Here is a 27729-nt window from a genome sequence, read left to right on the forward strand (position 1 = left end):
CTGGGTACAAGATGGTGATGCCACCTGGTCTGCCAGACCACCCATATCAGAGACATTGATTACTTAAGGGTTTGGGGAAAATGAACACACAAAGAACATCCTTTCTGTATCACCAAATAATAAATCCCAGTTCCAGAAACACATCTGATTAGGATCCCCCAGAATTAGATCCCAAGAGATGAAATCCAAAGATGTAAAAAAAAGAATCCAGAAAGCTTGACATCCTGTAAGAATCTCACTAAGATTTTAGTCTTCTCAGTAGCCATGGGGAAGGAACTAAAGAGTAGAGCACCTCGAACCCTCCTCCCCCCCAAATCATTTCCTTATCGGTGCACCATATACAAGCACATACATGCTCACAGCACAATGTAGGAACACACACAACCACATCAATTAAGATAACTTTCACTGCATTTTTCTTGAGCCATTAATGAAGTACCTAATGATGAAGTACTTTTTGATGTTTGTTCTTTTACAATAAGTGGCCCAGTTCTATTGAGCACAATTCTGTATTGTACCACCACAGCACATGTTCCAGCAGTGTAACAGGTTTTTGGGCAGTCTGAGATGCAACACACTAGACCACATGTGCTGGCCACAACTGGAAGCGATGAATGGTCAGCTGCATGCAGCGATGGACACCAGATGTTGGCTGCCCCAGATAGGATTGTGAAGGGGCTGGAGGGAGGTATGGAATAGGGGGTATGTAGAACAGGGAGGCAATGGGCAGGGAGTAGGGCAGCTTGGACCCAGGAAGGGGACTGTTCGGTGATAGCAGTGCTCACCAAATCCCAACCCCTACCTCAGACCTTATCCTACTTTGTGGGTCTACATGGACTTGTGCTGGTGATATCACTCTCCTTTGGAAGGGCAGCAGTCCTATATTCTGCTCCAGAGAACATTTATGAAATAGATCCTCCATGCTGCTCCCCTGATCTCACTTTAGGGCATCCACACCCTCTCTCAGAGCCAAAGATCACTGAATGACAATCCCCAGCTTCTCACTGTCTATACTAGGGGTGTCGAACTTGTTTTATACAGAGGGCCAAATAGTATTCATCATGCCTGCTGAGGGCCAGTAGTGATGCCATTAAGCAGGAAGTGATGTCATTAAACAGATCATAACCCAAAATAAGCATTTTTTCTCATTTTGGAACTCATTAGCTGCAAATGACAGAAGAAAAAATACACAAATATTGATCATATTTCAAGTTATGGGAGAGCCCAATTTTCATGTGGGCTGCCTTTTCATCAGTAACACCTCAGCAGCTGAGAGCCCAAGGGCCGGATAAAAAGCTCCCGCAGGCCGCATCCAGCCCCCAGGCCTTATGTTTGACACGCCAGGTGTATACCCCATGTACAGCAAAAGAGGGAGGCCAGTTTGACCAAGAGGCCAGGTCTACTGGGCAGGTAGACCTGGGCTCTGGAGATCATCCAGCTGTTGCTACCTTCCCTGTGCCCTGTTTCACCCCCTCTCCTCATCCCACCTGTCCATATTGCCCCTGCTCCCTCCCTGCCATGGTTCTCCCCCTCCCCCTTTGTGAGCAGGCTCTCTTTTCCATCTCTGAAGGAACCAATGGTCATTGGACGAAGGATGGGCAGTCTGATTTGTTTCTTTGGTTAAGGTAGGACAGACGGAGGAGCCCAAGGGGGTTGTTGCCTTAAAATTGGCAGAACAACCAGGGAGGGGAGGAGGCAAGGAAGCGGAGGGGGGGTGGTTTGTAGCAATAACACTTTCCAACGCATGGCTCCTTTTGGCTCTGTTGTTACTTGGGAGGAGGAAGTCTCTAAACAACTGGTTCAAATGGAACTACTGAAAAGGACTGGGTCATGCTGGTAAGCCTCCCAGCTGCTGAATGTGACCCTCTTCCCTCTTGCCGCTTCTGTCCCCACTCTCACACAGCCCCCCACCTCCCATCTTGTTTACAGATGGGATGGGGACAGAAGGGGAGTGTTTAAAGAGACCTCTGACACACGCAACCCAGCAGCAGCAGCAGCACCGTTGTTTTTCCCATGGAGCTGTGACTGGCATTTTAAAGGGAAAGACTCATGACTCAAGTCATTTTGAGTTGCCAAAATGCTCTGGGCGACTTGGAAAGTCCATGTTAGGACTTGTTTTCGAGTCGAGTCACTGGGGTAGAGACTCGTAACTCAACTTGAGTCAAGCCGCACTGGACATGCCCATCTGTGGGGAAGGAGCGGGAGGGATGGATCTGGTGGCAACAGCACATGCCAGATCTTATCCCCTCTTTGAAAAATCTTCGTGCTCCTTTTCCCTCCTCAGCCAGAATAAGCAGTATATGTTCAAGGAGACCCATACAGAACCCAAGAGCTCGTATGGAGGTAAATAAAAAACACGTTTACTGACCTCCTGTTTGATTTTGGGTTGCCCCACCACCACCATAGCAAGTGACCCTTTGCCAGGAAACAGATATTAGAAAATATCTACTAATATTTTTGAAATTAGAAAAATAGAAATTGGTAAAATTAATAGTAAATGCCCTTTTCATGTAGCAGCATAACAGCTAGAATTGACCCAAGTCTATTAATAGTAGTCTGGCCTCTGTCCAGTGGGCTTCTATTTGCTCATATCTTTCTGTCTTATTTAACTACTATTGTCAAAGGTAAGTATCTTTATGAGACCTTCTGTAGGGATCCTGAAATCCTGTGATGTTTGGCCTGGGGTTAAGACACAGATGAGCAGCAGAAATGCATCAGGAGCCTGAGTGGAGACAAAAACATTGAATTCCACCTTCTATGGAGTCAGGCCATTGGTTCATCTAGGCCAGTAGCATCTACACCAAGACGTTGCATACTTGGAACTACTGGAGATTGAACCTGGGACTTCTGCATGCCAAGCAGGTGCTTTACCACTGAGCTGTTTTGAGCAGCAGACTTTATTTATGCCACACATTTATTAGTCACTTTTCAGCTGAATAAGCTCTCAAAGCAACTTACAAAATAAGAAAAAAGGCATGTGTTACTCAAATTAACTGCCATGTTAAAGTGTATTAGCCCTTCATCAACCTTACAGTAGGTGAATTGCTGGCAATTAAACAGAGACACCCTACCCCTCCTGGCTACCCAAGGGGAGGGTGGAACTCAGGGAGCCACCTTCAGTCTCTTCACCAGACCAAGTACAGTCTTCCCTGGGAAGGTGTCAGTGGTCTGGCAGGGTGGTGTGAATAGGAAAACAAAATCAAGACGGCCTCTTTGGGTTGCCTCTCTGATGGAAGAAGTGATCAACCAACATTAAGGAACACCGCAACATGTTGTGGGGAAAACTGGAGAACAATTTTAGTATTTTCACTAGGACAGCAAAATGTCTGAGGCTAGCATTATAGCAATCAGTGAATGAGGAAAGACAGGAGAACCTGTCTGCTCACTTCATGGGCAGCCCAATCCTTTCTAAACCACCCTCATCCCCCCTTCACCGATGCAGCCATGCCACTGGAACACATGCCGCATCCTCTGAGGGGGTGGACACAGTCCGGGAGGTTTTCTCTAGGTAAGGGAACATTTGTTCCTTTGCCCATTGGTAAGCCTCTGCTGCCTGAATGGGTCTACTTGGACCTGCACCAGTAGTTTTGCTGGCAGAAGTCCGAGTGGCCCCAAGAAGGTGGATAAAGGTGAGGAAGGGGGATTGGATATTGTTGGCCCTGCTGCCGCCAATACTATCCCCTTCCTGGCCTCAACACACACCCCTCCCCACCCTATCTCTGCCCTTTTCCTCCCCAAAGCCACCCTCTTCCTCCCTGCTTCATTCTGCCCTCTCACTCCTGCCCACCTCTATGTTGACATACCAGCACCAGCGTTTTTCCTGAGGCTGCTGGTATGTGACCATGGCATCTTGCTGCTTGTGGCAGTGGCCCAGTTGCACAGAATAGCACATCGCCTTTTAAAACCACCATAACATGCACTGCGCTACCAGAATGCAAGTTCTGGAGGTGCCCCATGCCCAAAGGATTGGGCCCAAAATCTTCATTTGGCTCCTATGAGCCTGTACACCAAAACAAGGTCATAAAGTGTTAGAAGACTAAAATCTTAGTGAGATTTTCACAGGACGTTAAGCTCTCTGGATTCTTTTTTGTACAGCTTTGGATTTCATCTCTTGGGATCTAATTCTTACAGTGAACAGGGAAAGTCTAAAAATGGACCCAAAGTCTGTTTAATTAGGTTGTCAGAAACTCTTTTTTGAAGTTATCTTACCTGAAATGACTGAAACTGGGGACAGCTAAGCCCTTTGCAATATTCAGTGAATTTATGTGGGAGACAAAGTGAGGCAGCACCATAGCAGGTTCTGCCTCCAAGCTGCTCTAGTTCATTAGAACATTTGTCAAGAGCCCCCACTATATGCGAAAAGGGCTCTCCTTGTGTGATAAGGGACCCTGAAAAAGCTTGGAACTGTTCTAATATGGGGGCTCCTGATGTTGATGTCATGGTGGCAAGATACTATTCAGATTCTCCCTTCTCCTGAAATTTGTCAAGGTGCCTACCTAAGATCCATGTGGTTCCTGTTGCTTTTACTTTACCTATCACAAAATCATACAGTGGCAATTTTGAAAAAAGCCCCATTGAAAAGCTCTAGTCAACATCATGTTTGCAATGTGCTTCAAGCATCAAAAGCCAGCACAGCTTCTGGTCCAATCACCCTACCCAAAAGCAGGGTCCTCCACACTACCAATTCACTCACATAATACAGACCACAATTGTGGTGCAAGCCTTAGTATAGGGGCAAAATGATGACAATTTTGCTGGACAGTGACTGCAAAACAGAGAACTGCAGCTGGCTCAGGAAAGTCAGCCAAGTTACATGCTACAAGGGAAGACCAAAAGACCTCCAAGGTCACTAAGCCAATTCTTGCTACCAAATAATTCCCCCATTTGTCAGGAGAGGGTCCCGAAATCTATTTTGCAGTGTAAATAGGTCCTAAAATAGCTGGCACTTTATGCCTTCAGCATTATTTGCCTTCCCTGCCTAACAGTCAGATTGCCTTTTTTTTTTTAAGTTGATTTTGTTTTTGACAGATTAACTTGAACCACAGCAGTTTGTGAGCTTCAGATCCTTTTAAAAAATTCTGCATGCATGCTCAAATCTGCCACAGGCATGATCGGAATTATTTCTGGAGACTGTAACACAAAGGACTGGCTAATAAAACTCTTGGTTATGAAGTCAGAATGTCGAGTTCAATAAGCTAGATCAATTCATTTTCAGAATGTTTCTAAAGATTTATAGATCAGCTCTTCTTAACACTTTCTCTCCTCTCCTGTTGCTCCCTCCTTGATAGAAGTCATCTTAGAATAATTGCCCTTAGGCTATATAGTCCCACCATTATTGCATTTTTCTTTTAAAAAATCAGAATTGTTTGTAAATTATGTACACAGTGAATAAATGGGGGGATTGCTGTTTACAAATGGTTTTCAATGCGTACATCTAATTTGTGCATTCATGACATTCCAGACAATGTTTGGTGTGTTTTGTGTTGTTACTTTTATCTGTTCTGAAGTGCAGGAGGGGGGATATGTTTTGTTACTCTCTGAAAGGTCAGAACTAATTTTATGCAGTAAAACATAGGAAAGAACATCAAAGTGCTTTTTCTTCAAATAGCAAGGTGTCCCAATTATTAACCAAATGGAACTCCTCACATCAGAAAAGGAGGAGAGCAAAAGAAAAAGTGATTTAAAACATGTTTTTAGCTCCTGCAGTCCCAGCTGAGCCTATTCTAGTGCCAAGCCAAACCCCCCAAAAAAGAATTGGAAATTGCTGTATAGATTTTCATTCTGCAGCTGATTTATGCCACCTGGTTATTAGCTTTAAGGGTGCTTTCTCACATTGCGGTGTGAATCAAGCCAACCTGCAATCCAACAAAATCGGATCCCAGCGTGTTAATTAGTCTGTGGAACTTTGTGCCATAGAAAGTGGTGATGGCATTTTACCTAAATGACTTTAAGAGGGGGTTGGACAAATTTCTGGAGGAAAAGTCCATCATGGGTTACATGATAGGTATGTGCAAGCTCCTGATTTTAGAAGCAGACTACCTCGAAATGCCAGATGCAGGGGAGGGCACCAGGACACAGGTTTTGTCTTGCTGTCTTTTGTGCTCCCTGAAGTATTTGATGGGCTACTGTGAGATACAGGAAGCTGGACTAGATGGGCCTTTGGCCTGATCCAGCAGGGCTCTTCCTATGTTCTTATGTAGGCTATAAGCTCAATCGGGAGCCCAGGTCTACCCATGCAGGTAGACCTGGACTCCAAGTCCAAGTGGGAGCCCAGCTCTACCTGCCCAGCAAATAGCCACAGAAGCTATAAACTCAATTGGAAACCCATGTTCCCAGAGTAAGCTCAAACTCCATTGGCATGGCAGCATCAGCAGGTGAGGAATTTAGATAGCTTTCAGCTATTAATCAAGCTCCCACTCATGTACTGGTAACCTTTAGACTTTTGTCCAGCTGTGTGGGAACAGCTTATCTCTGGGCCACTCCCATGCCCCTGAAAGACCACTTAAATTAATTTACTATATCAGTTGATAACCAAGACATTTTCTTTCACAAGCAGTGCTAATTCTGTGGGAAAGACCTTATCTGATAAGTCTCTGTCTATTATCAGTCCCAAAGCTGGGCTATTTAAACATTATAGCAGCCACATGGAAAGTCACCGAGAGATATAAAGCTCCCAATAGGAGAACATCTGAAAGACACTGTTGTCTCATCTAAAATGAGAAGTGGTGTATCGTCCTCCACAGGGAGAAGTGCGGACTCTGTGAAGCACAAATTCTCTTTTCAGAGATGACATATACTCAGAAGAATAAGGGAAAGTCACTCACCCACCTGTTTTTCTGTCACATATTCACCCTGTTTATATGACATATCAGTGATCACTATGTGCATGTAGAAAGAGCAGGGTTGCACCTACTGACCCGGTTCCAAATCTCCACATGATCATCAGACCTTGTGCACCAAGGATATGTGAATATCCACCAGACCTATATAAGCTCTCTTCATGATGTCCATCCTGCAAAGCTTGTACCTTTTGTGCATGAGATCAGGGGCAGGGCAAGCAGCCAAGATCCCAGGCCGCCTGGGGCCAGACTAGGCTGCTGCCCCCCCCCCCACAGTCTCTCCCCCTACCTCCTTTCAGGAGGCCCAGGGAAGTCATATGCAGCCTCCCGACCCTCTGAAGGCCTTGTAAAACCCTTGGAGGGCCAAAAAACATCACTTTTGGTTTCACAGAACCAGAATGCCCTTTGATGGCTTTCTGAGGGCATCAAAACATCACTTCGGGTTTCCTCCGTGAAACCGGAATTGATGTTTTTCAGCCCTCTGAGGGCTTTGCAAGGCCTTCAGAGGGTTGGGGAGGCTGCCTGTGACTTCCCTGGCCCTCAGAATACCTCTGGGGAAAAGGCCCTTAAGAGGTGGCCCTCAGATCAGTGCGCTGGTCGACTGAGTGCTGTGGGGGTGCCACGGGATGGTGGCACCATCCCTCAAGCCTGGTGCCTGGGGCATTTGTCCGCCTTGCCCCCCAGGTACACCACAGCCACTGCACCCTCCACATGTCATTGTACACGAACATGTTGCATGAATAGGGCTATTGTAATATGTGAATGAATTCTCAGTCAAATTCCACAAACACTAATTCTGGGCAATCAACCTAGGAGTTATAGGTTGGTTAGAAACTCTAATAGGGTATAAAAGGAAAACGCATTCCCTAGTATGTATAAATAAGTTTCATTTGAAATTGACTCCTGAGCCTATAAGTATTTTATTTGCTTGACTTGTAACTTCCTGCATGTATGCTCAGGCAAGTTTGTGTTTTTTTTTGAAATCTGAAGCATTTCCTCTGGTCTTTTCTAGAGCTTAACAAACAGAATAAATCACCTCATAAATCTTTGTTAAAGTGGTATTAGAGCTTTTGTGATTATCATTATTAAATTTGCTGTTTCCATGACACAATATTCTTTCTCTCACAGTCAGAAACCAATTAAGGCAGCTGCATGATGGTCTTCAGAAATAAGGCTGGTTTGTAAACTATGATGTGGTTTGCACATGTACACCTCCAATCCTTATCGTCCCCACCACAATGTGAGGGAGTTTACAAGATCTCTCTTATTCTCAACAAAGTAATTTAAAATAAATGTCACCACCCAGATAGCATTCTCCCAGCCCCTTCCCGAGAAAGCCATCCATCTGCACTACACAGTCTTCTACCATTTTCAAGTGTACCTAGTGGGGATTAATCATCCATTTCAACCTTCTGTTTGTTCAATCTGGAAGGCCAACAGGGAGGGAAGAGGCAAAGGTGCTTGCAGAGTGTTCCAGAATCCCATTCAACAAAATCTCAGGTTGAAAGGCTAGGAAAGTACCATATATGATATTTTATTACAGCCCACAATCCTTCGCATGTTTATTCAGAACCTACTCCCACTATATTCCATGGGACATACTCATAGGTAAATGCGTATAGCACTGGTTCCCAAACCGGTGGGTCGCAACCCACCAGTCAAGGAAGCACTTGTTCCTTCCCCTTTTAAGGGGCAGGAAGGGGTGAAGGTAGCAACACAAACCCCAGGATTACACTGCTGGGGGAGGGCGGTTTGAATTTACCTAAGGGAGTGCTGGCCTCTGGAGAGGGTGCGAGGACTCCACAGTTGCTTCTGCAGGGCCTCTCAAGTCTCCAAAACATTTTTAAAAAATGATCAAAAACCACTTCCATTTCAATCGCTTTTTAAAAACTGTTTTGGAGACTTGGGGAGTCCTGCCGATGCTCCCCACAACTCCTGGAGACCAGCAAACTCTTAGATAAGTTTAATCCCCCCTCCCCGGCAGCAGCGCAATCCTGGGGATCGCATTGCTGCCATAGCCCTTTCCTCACACTTACTTCCAGAGCTCACAACTCCCTTGTAGGAGTTTAGGAAGCACTAGTGTATAGGATTGCAGCTTTAGAGGGCTCAGGATAGGTGAACTAAGGGCCCAATCCTATAGTTACCTAACACCAGAGCTTAGCCCTAGTTCTGGCACTGGGTGATGCAAACATGCCATAAAGCACATTTATGGTACCTTGAGAGTATGGAGTGCTAGCACTGGGCCAGCACTAGTCAGACGCTGGGCCCAGCGCCAGCAGAAGGAGGATACACTACCACTGGGCTAAGTGAAACTGCCAGGAAGCGGTGCAGCCTCTGGAGGGTGGGAGAAGGCAGAATGAGGGCCGGGGAGGGGGAAGAACTGAGGTGGGGGAGGAACCACGTGGGGGGGGGAGAACTGAGGCCAAAAGGCCCGACACAGAGGCTTTCACATTTGTGTGGGCAAAATAGCTGATGCAGACAGAAGGAGACCCAGCTGCTGGAGCTGGGGTTTCCTCAGGAGAAGGGGACGAAAGTCCCCTTGCCCCAAGGAGACTCCAGAAAGCTTTCTGGTACCCACTGGATACAGCGGTAGTGGCTTTGGCACTGCTGCTCCAGCAGGCGCCAGAAAGCATAGGATTGGGCTGTAACTTGGAAAAAAACAGGTTCTTGTGCAGATTCCCCTCCCCCACAAAATCATGTTTGTGGGAAATCCCAGTCCTTCTGTACAATGTTGGCATATTCCCACATCATTAACCTGCCATTCTTCCTTGAAACATTTTCTGGAAGCTTGCACAAATTCATTAGAAGAGTGGGAGAAATTCATCTTTGTACCAGTTCAAATACCCCACTCTGGCCCAGTTTAATTGTCTTGAAGTCTTTCCAGCACTGGCTGTATATCAGGTTTGCCACAATGCCTTGGCACTCAGCTACCATGCTGTTTAGGCAGCTGTACTCTTCCGTAATTTCCAAGCCTCTTTCCCTTCCAGTATTCTTTATGACTGCAACACTTCAATTCAAAGCGCAGAAAACCTTCCTGTGATGCCCTGTGTCCTTTTCGCTCTGAGCCATGACATTCACAAGCAGAATCCATAGATCATTTTTTATTCCTATGATGCTATTACCATCCACAGACTCTGCAGTAGGGTGGGCTACAAATCGAGGCTACATATAGAAAACTGCTGTGGCATAAATGGCTAAGAAACAGAGCTGTAAATCTGAACTTCCTTGGTTCAAATCTCACTTATACCTATGAGGCTGACAGGTTATCTGAGACAGCAAAATGGCAGGGGCTGCCAGCTCTGTCTGCCCACTTGCCTCCACTGCTCTTGCCATTCCCTAGATTGGAAAAGAACATTCTAGCCCACCTCTTCTCCTCCTCTTCTTCTTCTGCCCAATCCCCCTATACGTTTACCAATCCAGGGAGTGGGAAGAAAAGGAGCTGGCACATCACTAGGTAAGAGAGAGAGCATCATTTGGCACACCACCTCAGGTGCCAGGAGGTCTTGGTCAGATCTGCATGCCATAAATTCACTTGGGCCACAATCCTATATGCAGTCACCTGAAAGTGAGTTCTATTGAAATCAGTGAGACTTACTTCTGAGTAGACATGTCTGGGGAGTATGCTGCAGGTGGCCTAAGGCAAGCCACTCAGCTTCAGCTGCAAAATGAGGATTATAAGAATATTTATTTATCTTGGAGCACAAGCCTATGCATGTCTACTCGGCCCCACTGAGTTCAATGGAACTTACTCCCATGTAACTGTATAAGATTTTAGCCTTAGAGCAGCAATTTTCATCCAGTGTGCTGTGGAAGTTTGGGTAATTTATTAATAGGCCATTGGGGATGTGAGCCCCCCACCAGCAGCGTTATTTAGTCAATTGTCCAAAAAAAAAACAAAACTGATGGTGTGCCCTGAAAATTGTAGTGCCTTGTCAGTGTGCCGTGAGATGAAAAAGACTGAAAATGGCTGCTTAGCAGCTTATTCTAGCACTTTAGCACACAATACACATACTAAGTATTAATGTTATTACAGGCCTACATAAAAGGAGCAGCTTGCAATGAATTCTGTTTTAGAGAGGAAATGGGAGCACATGATGCCCAAATCAGAAATGGCCGATGTTATTTTGGTGCCTAAAGCAGAAAATCAAATGGCATCCCCTCCACCTGGCTGTAACAATGTAATAATAAAACAAATTAACTGACAATTTGCTACCCTGTAATGGTATTTCAGAATCTGCTGCATTGGGGTGAGCTGCCTCATGGAAAGGACTGACCCAAATTACTCCTATGTATGGCTCCATCAGCGCACATGTGCTTCATTCCAAAATTACTGCCTTGGTTCTTTTGTGGGATGTGACCTCTAGTTTTAACAACAGAACATGTGATTAATTGATGGAGCCAACATAAACCAAAGACAGATCCTTGCACCAAAGAATTAACTATCTACATTTAATGATTTTTCACCTTGCCCCATAGCACTTTTGCCCCTTTTAGAAAACTAATAAAGTCTGTTTTATCTTTCAGCAAGTTTTGAAGGGTGCCCCTACCTGCCTACCAAGGACAAAAAGCAATTATCCCCGAGGCAGGCCTTTCACTGTACACCTTATTTTGGTAAACAAAAGATTACAGATTTGTAATTAGGCCATTAAGGCTTTCCAGAATCCAACATGTTAATCCCTGCAGTAGAAAGAACTATATTAAATCACTGGACTGGAGCTCTAATGGCATGTTAGGTTTTCTCTTTGTTGTTTAGATGCTGCACTTGCCAATTTCCTGAAGATCTGCTTATAAAAAATAAATTAACCCACCTATGCCCCAGTTCAGAAGAGTTTCTACATTTACCAATTCATTTTATTGCAAGTATCATATTTATTTTAACACTATTCATGTAAAAGGTGCATTGATGTATGTTTAAAGTCTCTCTCCTGTACTTATCTTTCTTTTCCTTCTGCAAAATCCAGTCGAAAGTTGGGGGATATCTTTGCCAGATATCAATGCCTACTGCAGGTTTACAGTCAATAACTATACTTTATACTGTGCAAGCAATCCCTTTACATGTTTGCACAGAAGTAAGTCTCACTGTGTTCAGTTCTCTTTCAGTATTGCATACATGTCCACCCTGGCTGTGTTAGCCAGGGTAACATATGAAGCTGGTTTGAACCAAGTCACAACATTGGTCTGTCTAGTTCAGGGGTCGGCAACCTGCGGCTCTTTCAGCTGTCTGCTGCGGCTCCTTCTGGTGAAAGTGGCAAAGGGGTTAACAGGAGGCACCTGTGTTGGGAGGGCAGGCTGCTTCCCTCCGCCCAGTGAGCTCACTGCCTTCCTCTCCCTTCACCCCCACCTGCCCCACATTTGTTTCCCTTTTCAATTTTGCCCGCTCTGCAGGCTTAAGCTCCCTGTTTTTTCCCTTCCCCAACTCTCCAGCAGGCTCAGCCAATCAGCATCCAGCAGGCTCCTGGCTTTTTCTGTTGGAATGGCTCAGGGCCCTTCACTGGCTGACCACCAGCCAATCCTGAGCTGCCCTCCTCAGCCATTGCAAGCCCTTGCAGCCCGCCTTTCCTTGAGCAGGTCCCCACTCAGTGCAAGGAGAAGCTTTTCCTCCACAGCAGAGGAGACATCCTGTGTGTCTACTCAGTAGTAAGCCCCATTACAGCAGATGAAGCTTACTCCCAGGAAAGGGTGCCTGGGATGGAGCCTGCTCAAGGCCAAGTGCAAGAACGGCTGAGTGGGAGCCCACATAGGTCTGTTCGAGAGTAAGCCCCGATGTAGTCCCTGGGCTACTCCCAGGAAGGTGTGGAGGGCTATAGCCTCAACCTCCTCCTGTGCAGGTCTACTCACAAGTAAGCTGTAGTCAGTGGGGCTTCCTCCCAGGTAGGTGTGGAGGGCTATAGCCTCAACCTCCTCCTGTGCAGGTCTACTCACAAGTAAGCTGTAGTCAGTGGGGCTTCCTCCCAGGAAGGTGTGGAGGGCTATAGCCTCAACCTCCTCCTATGCAGGTCTACTCACAAGTAGTCAGTGAGGCTTCCTCCCAGGAAAGTGTGGAGAGGACTGCAACCTGCGAGCTCCAACCAACTTGTCTGCTCAGAAGTCCCATTGCAGCCAATGGGGCTTACTCCCAGGATAGTGTGGAGAGGGTTGCAACCTGAGTGAGGGAGGGCAGGCAGGAAGGGCAGAAGCTGGCCTGTGGCTGCCCGACCTTCTTCTCTTCCCCACCTCTGGTGTCTGTGTCCTTTTTTCCTTCCAGCAGGGTGCCTCTGGAAGGTGGGGGGAGTTCTTTAGTATCCATGTAAGATAAGCAGATGTAATAACATTCCATATGTATTGGAATCCTGGAAGATCTGGTAGCATGTGGTGTCAGCATTGGCCCCTTTAAGGGTAAGGCCTGGGCATCCAGCAAAGTGTGCTGCACAGCTGCAGCCACTTGAAGGCAATAGGGCCCTCAGGGATATAACGGGCACCTGAGGAAGGGGGTGTGGGTTGTAGAAGGAGCGCAGCTTGGAGGTAGGAAAGGAGACTGAGTTTATTGACTTTGCTACTCTGACTGATTGGACTGACTTACTTTGGAATCTGATCTTGGACTGTGACTTGGCTTATTGACTTTGGACTCTGCCCTGGATACTCTGACTGACTTTGTGACTAATTGCTGGAGACACCGGAGTTTGAATTGTGGCTGCTGTGCCCAAGACCTGCTGAGGACCAAGGGGCTGCTGTAGTGGTGGGAGGCTGCTGGCAGGAGAGAGGACCTCTGCAGGTTGAACAGGCGAGCTACCCTGGAGGTGGGGTCCAGCAGGACTACAGGGGAGAACCAGGGGGGAAAGAGGGGGAGCTAATTTGCTTAAAGTGGGCATAATTCTCCAGGCAGAGCATGGCCTTGGAATCAGGCAAAACACCATAGAGGACCAGGCATCTGAAAACACAGGACAAGAATGTATGACAAAACTAACTAAAAGCTACAAGAGGGGGCTACATTATAAAAATGGGACCTATAAGAGCATAAAGGTAAAAAAAACAAAAAACTATATATGCAGTATTATCTTCATTTTAGACGTCAAAAGGGTTTTGTGGCTCCTGAGGTTTTTTCCCTCTGGAAAATGGGTCCAAATGGCTCTTTGAGTGTTTAAGGTTGCCGACCCCTGGTCTAGCTTATCCTACCAAAACAGCAGTGGCTTTCAAAGCTTTCAGACAGGAGTTTTTCTCAGTCCTATTTGGCAATGAACCTGGGGCCTTCTGCATTCAAAGCACTGAACTAACACTGAGCAGGGTGGCCCATACATTAGGCCAACTGAAGCTATTCCATCAGACAGCAGATTGGGGGGGGAGCGCTTTCTGCTGTCCACTTTCTTGCATCCCCTGCTCATCCTCCTTTCTGAATACGAGAAGGTAAGGGGAAACAAAGATGAAGAAGAAATGTTGGGGGAGGAGGCTACTGAGCTAGAAGATAGGAGAATGGGAGAAGCAGAGGATGGCATATCATCAAATGGAGGGGCAGCTTTTAGCACTCCACCTCAGCCATCAGGAGGTCTTGGACCAGCCCTTCCACTGAGCTACATTTCTTCCCTGTAACACTAAGTGGAGATGTGAGGATGACGCATATAGTAACTAGAAAAGCATATTGAAAAGCACAGAATTATGTCTTATGACCCAAACCTATCTCCCAATAGATAGGGTGGAACCGGTGTTCCTTCAGCACACGCTGTTGCAAATGTGTTATAAATCTCTTTGTGACAGACTGAAGGCTAGAATGACACCCCTAAGACAAAGTAAGGCTGGTGCAGGAGGGGGGGGGGAGCAGGGAGGAGTGTAACAGGGAAGGGGGCAGTGACGGGGTGAGGGGAGCAGATCAGGCCCAGGAGGGGGCAAGAATGGCAGCGCTTGTGTGTACGATATTCTATCTTCTTTCCCAGACCTGATCTGCCGACACAGATCAACTCAGACTTGCACCGGTGGTAGTACAGTTACAGGTCCACATTGCATCTGCTGGGGTTTACCCTGAGGATACCTCCAAAATTCCCGCATGGAATGTGGCAGAGCCCATACAGTACTGCCACATGGGAATTTAGATAGGATTGGGCTGTAAGAAAGGGACATTATGGAATCCAGATGTATTTTTTCTGTTACCAAAGTGTTCAAAAAACTCACTGGTTGCACAGTAGAAAATCCACCCACCACAAACTCATGGGTCCAGTTTTAAAAGATTAAATCATTTTCTTCTGTGAAAGAAAGATACGATTTCACCAATATACCTTTTCATAAGACAAATTATTGCTGGGGTGGGATCAACTACTCCCCTCACCATCACAAGAGACATCATTCTGAACAAAGACTGAAAAATGAAGGCTGAGAAATAAGTGCAAACATATGGGCCACTTCTCACAAAATAATCTGCGAGAACACAAAACCCCCAAATACAACATGCATGTGAACTGCTTCAGGGACAAAAATGGGAGTTTCAGTAACCTAAGCCTCACTTCTAAATACTCTCAGCCCCAAACTTTCCCTGGTCATTGTATACATTTTATTTATTTTTTAAAAGGAAAGCTAAATTTGAAGCATGGGGGTGCTTCTTATATATGGTAAGTGGACCCTCTTTTATATGGTAAGTTATCCACAGGTTCAACCTCTGCAGATTTGAGTATCCGAACATGCCAAGCCCACAGCTGGAGGGCCTCAGAAGCAATTAGAAGGCACTTCCAGTTTCTACCAGCAACTTACAATTGTGTCTGGAGGTGTTCTGGGGTGCAGGGAGGTCATGCATAACCTTCAGAGGGCGCCCAGGCACCTCATGAATTTCATTATCTGTGGAATTCAGTATCTGCAGGGCATCCTGAAATTGATGGTACCAAGGGTCCATTGTAATTGCTAATTAAAGAGGCACCTTTTAAAGTGGTGGCTACTATATGTTCAGCAGGAGGAAAGTCCCAGCTTAGCATCTCTCCCACCATGACTATTTGCTCAGGTCTCCCTTGGGACTTTTTTTTAAATTGTGAGGTACAGAGAACCATCTTGTTTGTTGTTTGTTTGCCATCTAAAGCACTTCATTAAAAAGTATATATAACTATTCTTAGGTTGCAATTCTATGCATGCTTCTCTGGAAGTAAACCCAATTGAACATAATGGAATTTATTTCCATCTATACAGTCCAATAGATTGTGCTGTTAAAAATAATATTTTGTACTCCCATTTTTTTATATGGCCCTAATAGCTAGTACAATGACTAGCACAAACCACTGACCAGTACTATGAGAGGAAGGAATGAAAATGAGTCCACTTGTAGTTGTAGAAACTGTTCTGTGAAATCAAGAACAGAAGGTCATGAATATCACAGATAGTTAGTGCATGTTAACTGTCAAAGACTATCAAATAATGCAGGCCACAGCATTGCCAGCTGGCAGATACTGTCAAATACGGATGGATACTGTATGTCAGCTGTCAAAACCAAATACTAAACACCACCGAATGCTGGCTATCAAGTGCATGTGCTATAATAATAATACAGGCATTTATATACCGCCTTTCTTGTTCGTCAGATTTCTCCTCAGACTTTAATTCAAGGCGGTTTACATAGGCAGGCAGGCTGTTCTACATCACCGTAGGGATTTTTACAATTGAAAGGTTCTGTCTTTCAAGAACCGCACAACATTTCAGATGGATCTTTTATGATCTGGTATCACATTCTGGCTTCCAGTTTCCTCCCACGCAGGCTGACAAGCAGCTCCTTCATCTCTCCAAGAGCAGGTGGAATAACTCAGCTGGGCTTGTCAGCTGCTTCAAGGTCTCACCATTCACAGTGCTGGTGGCCTCGAACCGGCGACCTTTGGATGTTATCTTCAGGCAAACGGAGGCTCAACCCTCTAGACCAGACCTCCTGCCTATCAACAGTATTCATCAATTAATGTTAAATATAACACAATATTTAACATTAATTAACACAGTATCACAGAATTTGATATGTTGACAAGTTCCTCAAATTCCTCAAATATTTGCGTAATCAGAGGACATTTTGGAAATATTTGAAATTTTTGAATGTGACTTTCTGAAGACAAACATGTTTCACTTTTCAAGAGAGAAATGCATTTTGGGGTTCACTTTTAGCATGGGTCTTGTATACAGGCAATCACTTCTCCGGCACTTGAAGGTGGTATTGTAGGGCTGGTTTTGCCTGCAGGGTTGTGTCCTGCTGTACATAGTTTCTGGTCAATGTGGCTTTTAGGTTTGCATAATGCCTCAGACTATACCTGGAACTAATTAAAGTACTCCTTAGAAAACAAAACCTGGACATTCTGCTATGGGACCTATTGGATAATGTCCACAACAGGTAACAGACTTCCTTCTCACAATCCACCACAATAGTTTTGTTTTTAAAGGTATGTTTTGACTAGTGATGGACAAACTCTCCTTTGCTTGACTTAGTCATGTCACAGTTTGCTGAATTTAGCAAACTGTGCCAGACCCTATGGGGGAGGGCATGGTAATGCTTTTTTGGTTGGGCAATGGACCAGTCTTAAGCTGGAGTTTGCTGCAGAAATAGGGTTTATTTGTGGTCCAGCAAAACAGATAGAAAAGACCCAGGGCTATTAGGGTAAGACACTTTATCTTTCCCTCCCTTGTCCCCCTAGTTCTGTACACTGGGGAAGCCCGCTCTAGGTAGTGCACAATTAGCTTCTTCAAGTTATGGCAGTTGGGGTGTCCAGGAGAAAAGGCCATGCCCAGTGACAGGCACCAATCAGGTCTGGTAGAATGGGACGAGCCCCTTGTTGGGGTGTTTGAGAAGATGCCAGAAGCCTTTCTGTCTTCTGATTCTCAGTCCCCATGCTGTTCATTCCTTCTTGTTCCCTTGGCCCATACTCCTGTTCTTCTCCCCAGTTGGCCTCCTTCTTCTTCCCTCCTCCCCTTATACCCTTCTGCCCCCACTCTATCTTGTGTTCAGTAGGTTTCGTATGTTAAAAATTGGTTACGTGTTTAATAAAGTGGCCCAAATTAAATCCAAGTGCAGTCTAGTGTCTTTGTTGGAGGGCTGTAAGGGTAAATAGAATGCCAGATGCAGGGGAGTGGCAGTGAGATGTAAATATCTTGTGTGCTCTCTGAGGCATCTAGTGGGCTGTTGTGAGATACAGGAAGCTGGACTAGATGGGCCCTGGCCCTGATCCAGCAGGACTCTTCTTATGTCTTGGTGCACTTTCTCTCATACCACTTTCCCCCATTTGGTCTCTCCATCTCTCATTTCCATCAGTGCTGTTCCCCCCCCCCCCAACTTCCTTGTTAGTTTCCCTTTTGGTCCCCACCCAACTCTATCTTTCCTCCTTTTAAACCCACCTACTTTGACAAGCTCTACCCCCTCCTACGCTCCTGTTTTGGCAATCCCTTCTGGGCTTCTGTAGTCTCCAAGGCCCCTGGCAATGGCAGCATAATGGTCACATTGGAAGCCCCTGAATGACCAGAACAGTGGCAGCCAAGCTGTGCAAGTGTGCAGAGTGGGGTAGGATGCCACACAAGTCACATTAATTTTTCAACAAACTGAGAAAGGGCTACCTTTTTCCTCAAGCCCATTTCTGTAACTTGCAACCACATCACATTCCTGATGTCATCACTGGAAGCAATTTAACACCACTCCTCCTAAGTTCCCCCAAACTCTCTCACCAGCCCTACAGATCCCTCCCCTCCCTCATGCACACTCTGCCTACCTTTCACTCAAACCTTACCTGGCGGTAGCAGCAAAGCAAACTAACACTATCTGACCATGTACTTTCCAGCAACGGCTCATACACTGTGCCATCACAGGTTTAGGTAGTATTCCCTGATCTCTATAAGGGTTTCTGATCAAGCTTTCTGCCTCTGACTTCCTCTCTGTCTTTGCCTTATCTATCTCACCCCACCCTCAACAAGAGCTGAGTCTGACACTGAAAGGTTGCTGAAAGTTCTGTGCCCCCACGGTGCTCCTACCCATCCCTGATGGCCTCTTGGATCACTACTGCCACTGGTACTGAGGGTTCAGGTACCGGCCAGGTTGACCATCTGATGTATGTTAGTTCTTGGCCATTATCCACCTTCAGTGAGGCTTGCCACCATCCTTGCTCAAATACTGCATTTTTAAACAAACAGGTACTACAAAAATACTATGCATTTCCAGCACACTCTCATCGCAATGAGTGTATACCTGCTATCCAGGGTTGGCCCAGAACCTCCTGATGTCTGAGGCTGCATGCCAAATGCTACCCCCCCCTTTACTAGATGATGTGCTAGTGTCTGCTTCTCCCACTCTCCAATGTTCCAAGACAGCACTCTCCTCCCCTCCACAATTTCTCTTCCTCTCTAACCCCCCACCCCTTTCTTCTGCAATCCAAGGAGTGGAAGGAGGAGGAGGAGCAGTGGAGGCAAGTAGCAGAGAGAGAGCCCAATCCTATCCAACTTTCCAGCACTGATGCAACTGCAATACAACCCCAAGGTAAGGGAACACATGTCCCCTTACCTTGAGGAGGCCTCAGTGATGGCCTCCCCCACTCCAGGATGAAGCGCACACCCCACTGGCATGGCTGCATCGGCACTGGAAAGTTGGATAGGATTGGGCCCAGAGATGGGTACCCTCCACCAATCTGCTGCCTAGGTGACTGCTTCAGTTGGCCTTATGGATGGGCCAGCGCTGCTACCTCCCAAGCTTCCTATTGCCCAGAAAATATGCCCCTGCCAAAGAGTATTTCTTTCACGTTTCACAACTTGAACTTTCACAGGCTAACCAGAATGATAAGTGACTTTGGCAGGGGGTGTACCAGAATGACTGTACCAATATTACACATGTAACTATGACATTGCCCTGACATTGCAGGCAGCTACAACACACAAATATTTAAGACTGCGGGGATGGGGCTGAAAGCTGTGCTAGATCAGCCCAGTCTATTTCAGCTGGGCCTAATGATATCATTTTGGAGTAAGTCATTTCTGGATTGCAGCTGTAATGGGCTGAAAATGAGGTGTTTGATGTTTTAAATAAATCTCTTCTGGAAAGGAATACCACGTCAGAGCAAAACACTTTTTAAGGGAAAACTACACTTCTTCCATAGATTATTTTTAATGGCTGCCTGTCTGAAGAAAATAAAGTTGAGAAACTATTAGACACCAGTTAAATTAAATGAAATTACACAGCTTGGAATGCTGCCATAAAAACTCTCTACATGCCGTTCATACCAAATGAGCCTTGGGAGAAACTGAGCTCACACTGGAGTTTCCACTTTTGTCTTCCATGTATTTATGCAGTTCCATTAAAATCAAAGGCACTGAGATGATCCTCCATTTAGAAACACTAGTAGAGGTTATTTGGAATGAAAGGTGTGCTCCTTTATTACATAATTAATTTTGAAAATTCCCTCTAAAAGGTTATTTAATATAAGCGCTGGATATCTAGTCGGAATTGAGTGGGTCTTACTTCCACCTAAGTGTTACAGGATTGTAGCCTTATAGCCCAGTCCTAGCCAACCCCACCCTGCACTGATGAAGCAGGGACAGCGTGGGCAGTGCCGCATCTATGGGAGAAGCTGGAAGACTGGCTGGCTCCCTAAGGGGACATCTGTCCCCTTGCCAGAGGTAAGCCCCAGCTGCTGCAATGAGGCAATTTGGACCAGAGTGGCACAAGTCCATGTCGCCCCATGTTGACAGATTGGGCCTGGGGAGGGGGATAGGATACAGTGCATGCCGCTGCCACCAATCCCAGTTCCTCCCAGTCCAATTCGCCAACCCCTACCCCATCGCTGGCCTCCCCTGTCCCATTATACCCCCTCGTCCCCCTTCCCTGCCCCCACTCTGCTCAGCATGGAACTTACCGCATCTGAGGTGCACTGGGTCTTTTGCTGGTGCGCGTAGGTCAGCACAAGCCTTTGCGCCCACACTAGCAACTGCTATGCCATCCTGAAGTACAGTGTTCGCTGTGACAGTGCACATGCTGCTTAGGATTGTGCCATTAATACCTAATTTTACTCCCTTAGCATGGATTTGTAAGTTGGCCCTGTTATTTTAATGAGCCTTCCTTTCAAAGGAGCTTGCTTAAAGTTGTGCTAGGCTAGAATTAAATGCAACAATGAATGCATGACTGCCACTGAAAGCATCACATCTCCTCCCTCTTCTGTGTTTAATGTCTAGAGGCTGTGACCCTTGGAGTTGGTATAGCAGAATGGCTAAGAGAATTAACTGAATCAGGATTGCTTGTTTGGAAACTCACCTCTTTCGAGAACTCACTAGGTGGCCACAAAGAAGGCTCTCGCTCTCAGCTCCAGCTGTAACAGGGGGAAGAAAATACTGTCACGGAGTGGGGCAAGTGCTTTTCCCTTTAAGATGGATTAAGTTGGGTGTTTGTTACCCAGGTGTAGTGCATTAGTAATTTAAAGAATAAAACCTGGGTGTGGGTGCTTGAAAATGGAGACAGCAGGAGGAAGGGAGCTGGGGGTTAACAGCTTTTATACTGGAAGAAATGCTGAGAGACCTGTAAAATGGTAATTTTAGCCTCTTTTAGATATGATCTTTTCTTGTTTTTAAGCTACTGTAATTCATGTACATGTAATTCATGTAATTCAGCCCCTCCCCTGGGGGCTGGGGATAAGGATAGGCCCTCAGTTTGGCTGTACTTGTCGTAAGAGGCGACTAAACGGCCACTGGGTAGATGGGACTCCTTAGCCTGGGAAGGCAGCTCATCTGAGAGAAGGAAAACTCTGATCCCAAACCTCCACTGCCTTGTGGCTACATCCAGTTATGGAAAAGGCTTCAGGAGTCAACCTCGAGGCAAAATCTGGAGCCAGAGTCCCTGAGGCAGTTCATGGCTGAACACAGTCACGTTCTGGCAACTCCTGCGATGTTGCTGGAACCTACCATATTGGCCTCTGCCTTTCCATTGGACCATTTCAGCAATGTGGAGAGGGGGGAATTTGCTGCATGGGTAATAGCCTATCCTCCATACCTACTTTACCCAGGCTTCGTGCACTGGAGAGGACACTCTGTTCCAGAACCACCAATCAGAGCGTGACACCATAGTCTTCAGAGACTGAAGGATGCCAACAAAAAAATTCATGTAGATATGTTTCTTGGAGCAAATGAAGCTCCCTTAAAGCTATAATAAAAATCTTTTACATGAAAAATTGAATGTAATAATTAACCAAGGACATGTATGTTAATAGGACCTGGGGCTTGGAGTAAGCTAAATAAAAAACATTGCTCTTGGGGGTTTGTGGAGGAGGGTTAAATCCTGGTTGGCTTGGGAATCTCCCCATGTCCTTCCCTACCCCAAGGGTGATGTTTGTGACAAATACTTACAGGGTTATTTTAAGAACTGGGTCAAGATAATACGTGTGACATGTTTTGCACACTCAGAAAGTGTTATGCAAATGTAGACAAAGAAAAGATCCTGGGCTGCTTCTTTTGGCAGCAAATATGCCATGCACTATAACACCTATTCCTGACTTTAGGGCCAAATCCTGTCCAAGTTTCCAGTCCTGGTGTACCTGTGCCAATGGAGTGTGCCCTGTGGTGGGAAAGTAATTATGGAGGCCTTCACAAGGTAAGGGAGCATTTGTCCTCTGACTGCACTGTAGCTGCACTGGTGCTGGAAGTTGGATAGGACTGGGCCCTTATACTGCAAACTTTCTGGGTGACAACTATGCCAGGTACTTATTAAAGCAAGACTAAGGGCACAATCCTAACCAGGTCTACTCAGAAGTAAGTCCCATTTTATTCAATGGGACTTATTCTCAAGACAGTGTGGTTAGGATTGCAGCCTAAGGCAAATTTCTAAGTTTGCCTCCTTAAGCCTCTCAGTTCTTCTCAGCTAAGGTCCTCTGAAAGAAGGCAGCAACTGAGTACTCCCACTGATGATGTCACCATAATGACATCACTGCTACTCCTGTAGAAGGAATTCCCCTCACCCACCCTCAACTATACTCCTGCTTTAACTCCTATGGAAGCACGTTCAGAACTATGATGTATAAATAATCCTGTAAATGTAAAGACATAACTCCCCCGAATATAGATAAATACTCAGTTTATGTTTGTGTCTCGCAGTGAATCTCATTTTTATAGTTCTCTGCTGAAATACCAAGAAGAATGAGTATTTACTGTTTCAGATCTAACTTTGTTCAGTACACTTTTAAGCTGAATGTCTTTGCTTTCCTCTTGCGCATTGAGCTGGTTTCTACTGTAACCCCACACAAATGTGTGCTACTTTGCTTTTATGTGTACTAGTACCAGGTTGCTCGGGGAGGGAGAAGGTCTGAGGCAAAATGCTGCATTGGGCCTCCCCACTGTGCCCTTTGTCCATGCTCTGATAATGCATCAGACAGTTCCACTTAAACTGATACTGAGAGTTCAAGGATCAACCCATTCAGGTGGACTCTCAGGCAGTGGCTGATCTGCTGCTATCCCTATATCTTATATTTCATGCACTTTAACCTAAGAAATTTCTACTGAGATATTTCTGGTAGTTTTTGTCCCTAGGGCAGTTCTACCAACATTTTAATTTCTACAACCCATGAAAAAGTTGAGTGCTTCCCCATGGCTTAATTATAGCAACCTAATCGCTGCACCATTAAGATGAAATGTTAGCTCCATGGGCTCACATGGGGGATATGCTGACTTCAATTGGGGGGGGGGGGAAGTCGGCTTTATTGGGTTACAGATCAGTACTTATTCTGCCTATTTACATATCAAGAAACAAAGTTTGAATTTCTTGGAAACCATTTGCAAATCGCACAGTTTTGCAACAATATAGTCTGGAACTCTAGCTGGCTAATCTTACGCAATTTGTTTCCCACAAATTAGCAGCTCGATTGGGTTGTACAATCAGCAGCCACAATCACTGTCTTCTATGGCAACCACTTCTCTACTGAAAACAGCAATGCAATCATGTTCTGTATAAAAAGAATATCCTAGACATCTTTTAGCATCGTTTTAGGTCTTCCCTGCAGATATTTCTTCTATAGTTTAAACTCCCTTTTCTTCCTTTGTATCTATATTTCTCTACCTATTGCCTTTATCTCTCTCCTTTTCAATACTTTACATTTTTCCCCATGTTTCACTCCTCTCTTTGCTTACACCAATCTCTAAATTGATGTAATCGTAGTAACTTTACTGGCATTGTGCTACAGCACAACGAAATTTATGCACCTTTGAGATACAAGCATAAATATATACTACAGTTCCAACAATCACACTCTACACACTCAACCACACATTCTATACAACATGCATCATAATATAAAAACAGTATAACAGACCGTAATGCCCATGGTAACAACTATATCGCCTTATTCAACATAATTATGGCTGTGGGATAAAAACTGTTCAGGAATTGTGTGGTGCATGCTCTAATAGTTCTGTCCATGCAATATTCATTCAAAATTAATGCTGTGACACATACAGGGCTGCCAACTCTGACTGAAATGATTCCTGGAGATTCCCCCCACACACAAACACACACATAATGTAATGATATTTAGCCAAGGAGGTTCTGTTAAAATGCCCAGGATTACTTGCTGTAATTGTCTGGAGGTTCATGCTGATTCTTGGGAACTCTGGGCCAATCCTGGGGGTTTGGCAATCCAAGACACATACAATAAAGGAGGGAGGTGAAACCTCTCTTAACCATTTCTGTTTCCAAGTGACAGAAACAACAGACAGTATAGATTTACTGGAGAGTATGGTTTGAATGAAAACCTGACTTAGGTTTTCATTCAAACACAAGCCTAACCAAGTCTACTCAGAAGTAAGTCCTGTTTTGTTCAGTGGGGCTTACTCTCAGAAAAGTGTGGTTAGGATTGCAGCCTAGGGGTTCAATCATTTCATTGGGTGGCTCTGGTGCTGGGTGTTGTAAAAGCACTGCTCCAGCAGCTGGAGTAGGTGAGTGTTGCACCAGGAGGTGGAGAGGCAGGAGGAGGGTGGCAAGAGAGGTGGGGAGGGGGTATTTATGGGTGGCGGGAGGGCGGGGAGAGGGAGTTCAGGCCTAGGGGGCAGGGACACCTGTTCAGGCCTAGGGGGCAGGGACAGTGGAACAGGCCTCCTCTGCATTCTAACTCCTTCCTGAGTTTGCCAGCCGTAAGCAGCTGGCACAGAACCAAGTATCCCCATTGAGCAGGCTGGGGCACTTCCCTACCCCAAGGAGACCTCCTGCTTGCTCAAATCCAGTATTGGATACACTGCCCCAACATTGGATAGGATTGGGCTGTCTGTCAATGGATTCTACACCATCAGAATGTGTAGATTATATTTGGATTACATAAAATTTCTGAATACAGTACATCAGATTAGCCATATCCAGTCTATATCCTATATGTTTGATGGTGGCAATTAGACATGACAGATTGCCTTCCCAGAACATGTGAAGAGTCATTTAGTCAAATTGTTTAAAACTTGCTGACACTTCCTTAATTAGAAGCTGATTAACATTTTGGACAGAAAGTTAATTAGATTGTTGTTAATTAGTTGCAGTCTTGGTTCAAACATTCAAAGTCCTCTTTAAGTCAGTGAAGCTATACCATATAAAGGCCTTATGAATGCTCAGAAGACTTCTCCAATTAAATTTGCTTAAAACTGTTACTATAACTTTATTTTCTTCATGAGCCAGTTTGATTAATAATGTTGTCTTTCCAGTTATCCATGATGCCTTAAAATTGCTTTGAAGAAAGTTTAAGGATAACTTCTTTTAATCTTCTTCTGATGCATTTAAAACCTAACACGTTTAAAACAGACAAAAACCTCAGTACAAAGGTATTTTTGGAAATGCACAGACTGGGCTAGGTAACAAGTTACACTTGTCAGATTAATGGCCTCCCCAGATGGTCTTCTCCAGTGCAGGCTCTCTCTCTCTTCCCTGCTTTCATATTTGGAAGTCCTTGCCGTATGGCTTGTGGCCATCACAATTCATACAGGAAGGACATTCAAGTGTGATTTACTCACCATAGGGAGGGCTTCTTAGGCAGTATTCTCCATGGGCAGAAGTGTGCTCCAGCCCTTAGATGTGTTTTGTGTTTCAAACACATGCTCTGGGAGCCCTTCTCTGCCAAATAAGGCAAACCTAACATAACAGAAACTTACAGTCAACAATTTACCTAAGGCAGGGAAATCCATTCTATTACGTATGCATCAGGAGGTTCATTTCTGAACACTCACAGCCCAATCCTGTGCATGTCTACTCAGAAGTAAGTCCCATTAGAGTCAAGGGGGCTTACTCCCAGAAAAGTGTGGATAGGATTGGGCTTTAAGGCTACAGCCTTTACACGGGTTTACGCATTTACACGGGGGTAAGTCCATTTAACTCAGCTAGGCTTACTTCTGAGTAAGCACGCATCAGACTGCACTATACATGAGTTTTTATGTTCAAATTCAATTGATCAAGACTTTTAAAAAATGCCTGATAAGTTACTGGAAGCTCAATAAAAGTGAAATTATATTTTTCATTTATTCTGATTAGAAAACATTGATTTATTACATATAAATAAATAAGTTTTCTCACACATGCCAGATGTTAGTTTGGGAAAGCATACACATCACACATTTGTTCGTATATTACAGTGGTTCCCAACTTTTTTACCACCAGGACCCACTTTTTAGATATGACAATCTGTCACAACCCAACCCCCCAAGAACAGAAATGATGTCATTAAGTAGGAAGTGACATCATTGTGCCAGCAGGGCTGGAAGTGGTGTCATTAGGAAGTGATGTCATTGTTTTAATAAATCATTTTAAATAAATGTTTTAATAAGCATTTTAAATAAATCACATGGATGAATCAGTGTGTGTGAACACCTTGACAATTTTTCAATAGCTAAGCTATGTGATCAGTAAAACCATGTCTTGTTTTTTGAGATTTTCTGGGGTGAGTTCAGCTTTTTTGCATGTTTTCCATAGGAATTAATACTCAGCACCCAGGGCAGTGTCTGTAAAAAAAAACATGTATGTAGACTACCATAGATTACCAAATGCAACAGTTGAACAGTTGATTCCCTGAAAAAGTTGCAAATATGCACCTTTTTTTAAAGTTGCACAAACACATCTGTAGTAGTAAATGGGGTCTCTGCAACCCCCTGAAAATCAACTCATGACCCCCTGATTGGGAACCACTGGCATTACAAAGCCTTTTGGTATCAATATACATCCTGGCTAATGTAAAATTGTAGAGGTTTCTGGAGGAAAAATCCATTACGGGTTACAAGCCATGATGTGCATGCGCAACCTCCTGATTTTAGAAATGGGCTATGTCAGAATGCCAGATGCAAGGGAGGGCACCAGGATGCAGGTCTCTTGTTATCTGGTGTGCTCCCTGGGGCATTTGGTGGGCTGCTGTGGCATTTGGTGGGCCGCTGTGAGATACAGGCAGCTGGACTAGATGGGTCTATGGCCAGATCCAGTGGGGCTGTTCTTATAGGTGAAGAACAAATAGCCCCTTGTTCCATCTCCTATTTCACATTAATGAAACTGAAATTAAGGAGAGCAAGTTTCCCAATATTCCCCTTTTCTTGTATGGCCAGATCTGTATAGGAATTCTGTTTCCATAGCCACTATTACTGAGCTTGGTTGCTATTTCTGAAGTTTAGAAGTGTTGGAAGCTGAGCTGCATGGCTTCAAGCTTCTAAGCAGTTAATTTCTGAAGAAACCACATTCATCTCCTGTGACCATACTTAGGCTATAAGAAGAGAGATTCCGGAAAAGTTAAGCCTGGAACAAAAGCTTTTGGGAACTGAGATCTGTGTCCTGAAAGAGGCTGGCAGTTATTCATCCTGAAACGGTTTCCGCCAGGAAACTTGCTCTCTGTGCAGCGCAATCCTATCTTGCGTTGGAACAGGGAAGCCAAGAGGCTTGTGCTGTATCCAGCGCAAAGCAGGGCGCCAAAGTGGATCAACCAGGTAAGCCACTGCAGCCCCA

Source organism: Tiliqua scincoides, chromosome 5 (assembly GCF_035046505.1).
Source record: "Tiliqua scincoides isolate rTilSci1 chromosome 5, rTilSci1.hap2, whole genome shotgun sequence".
Lineage (NCBI taxonomy): Eukaryota > Metazoa > Chordata > Lepidosauria > Squamata > Scincidae > Tiliqua > Tiliqua scincoides.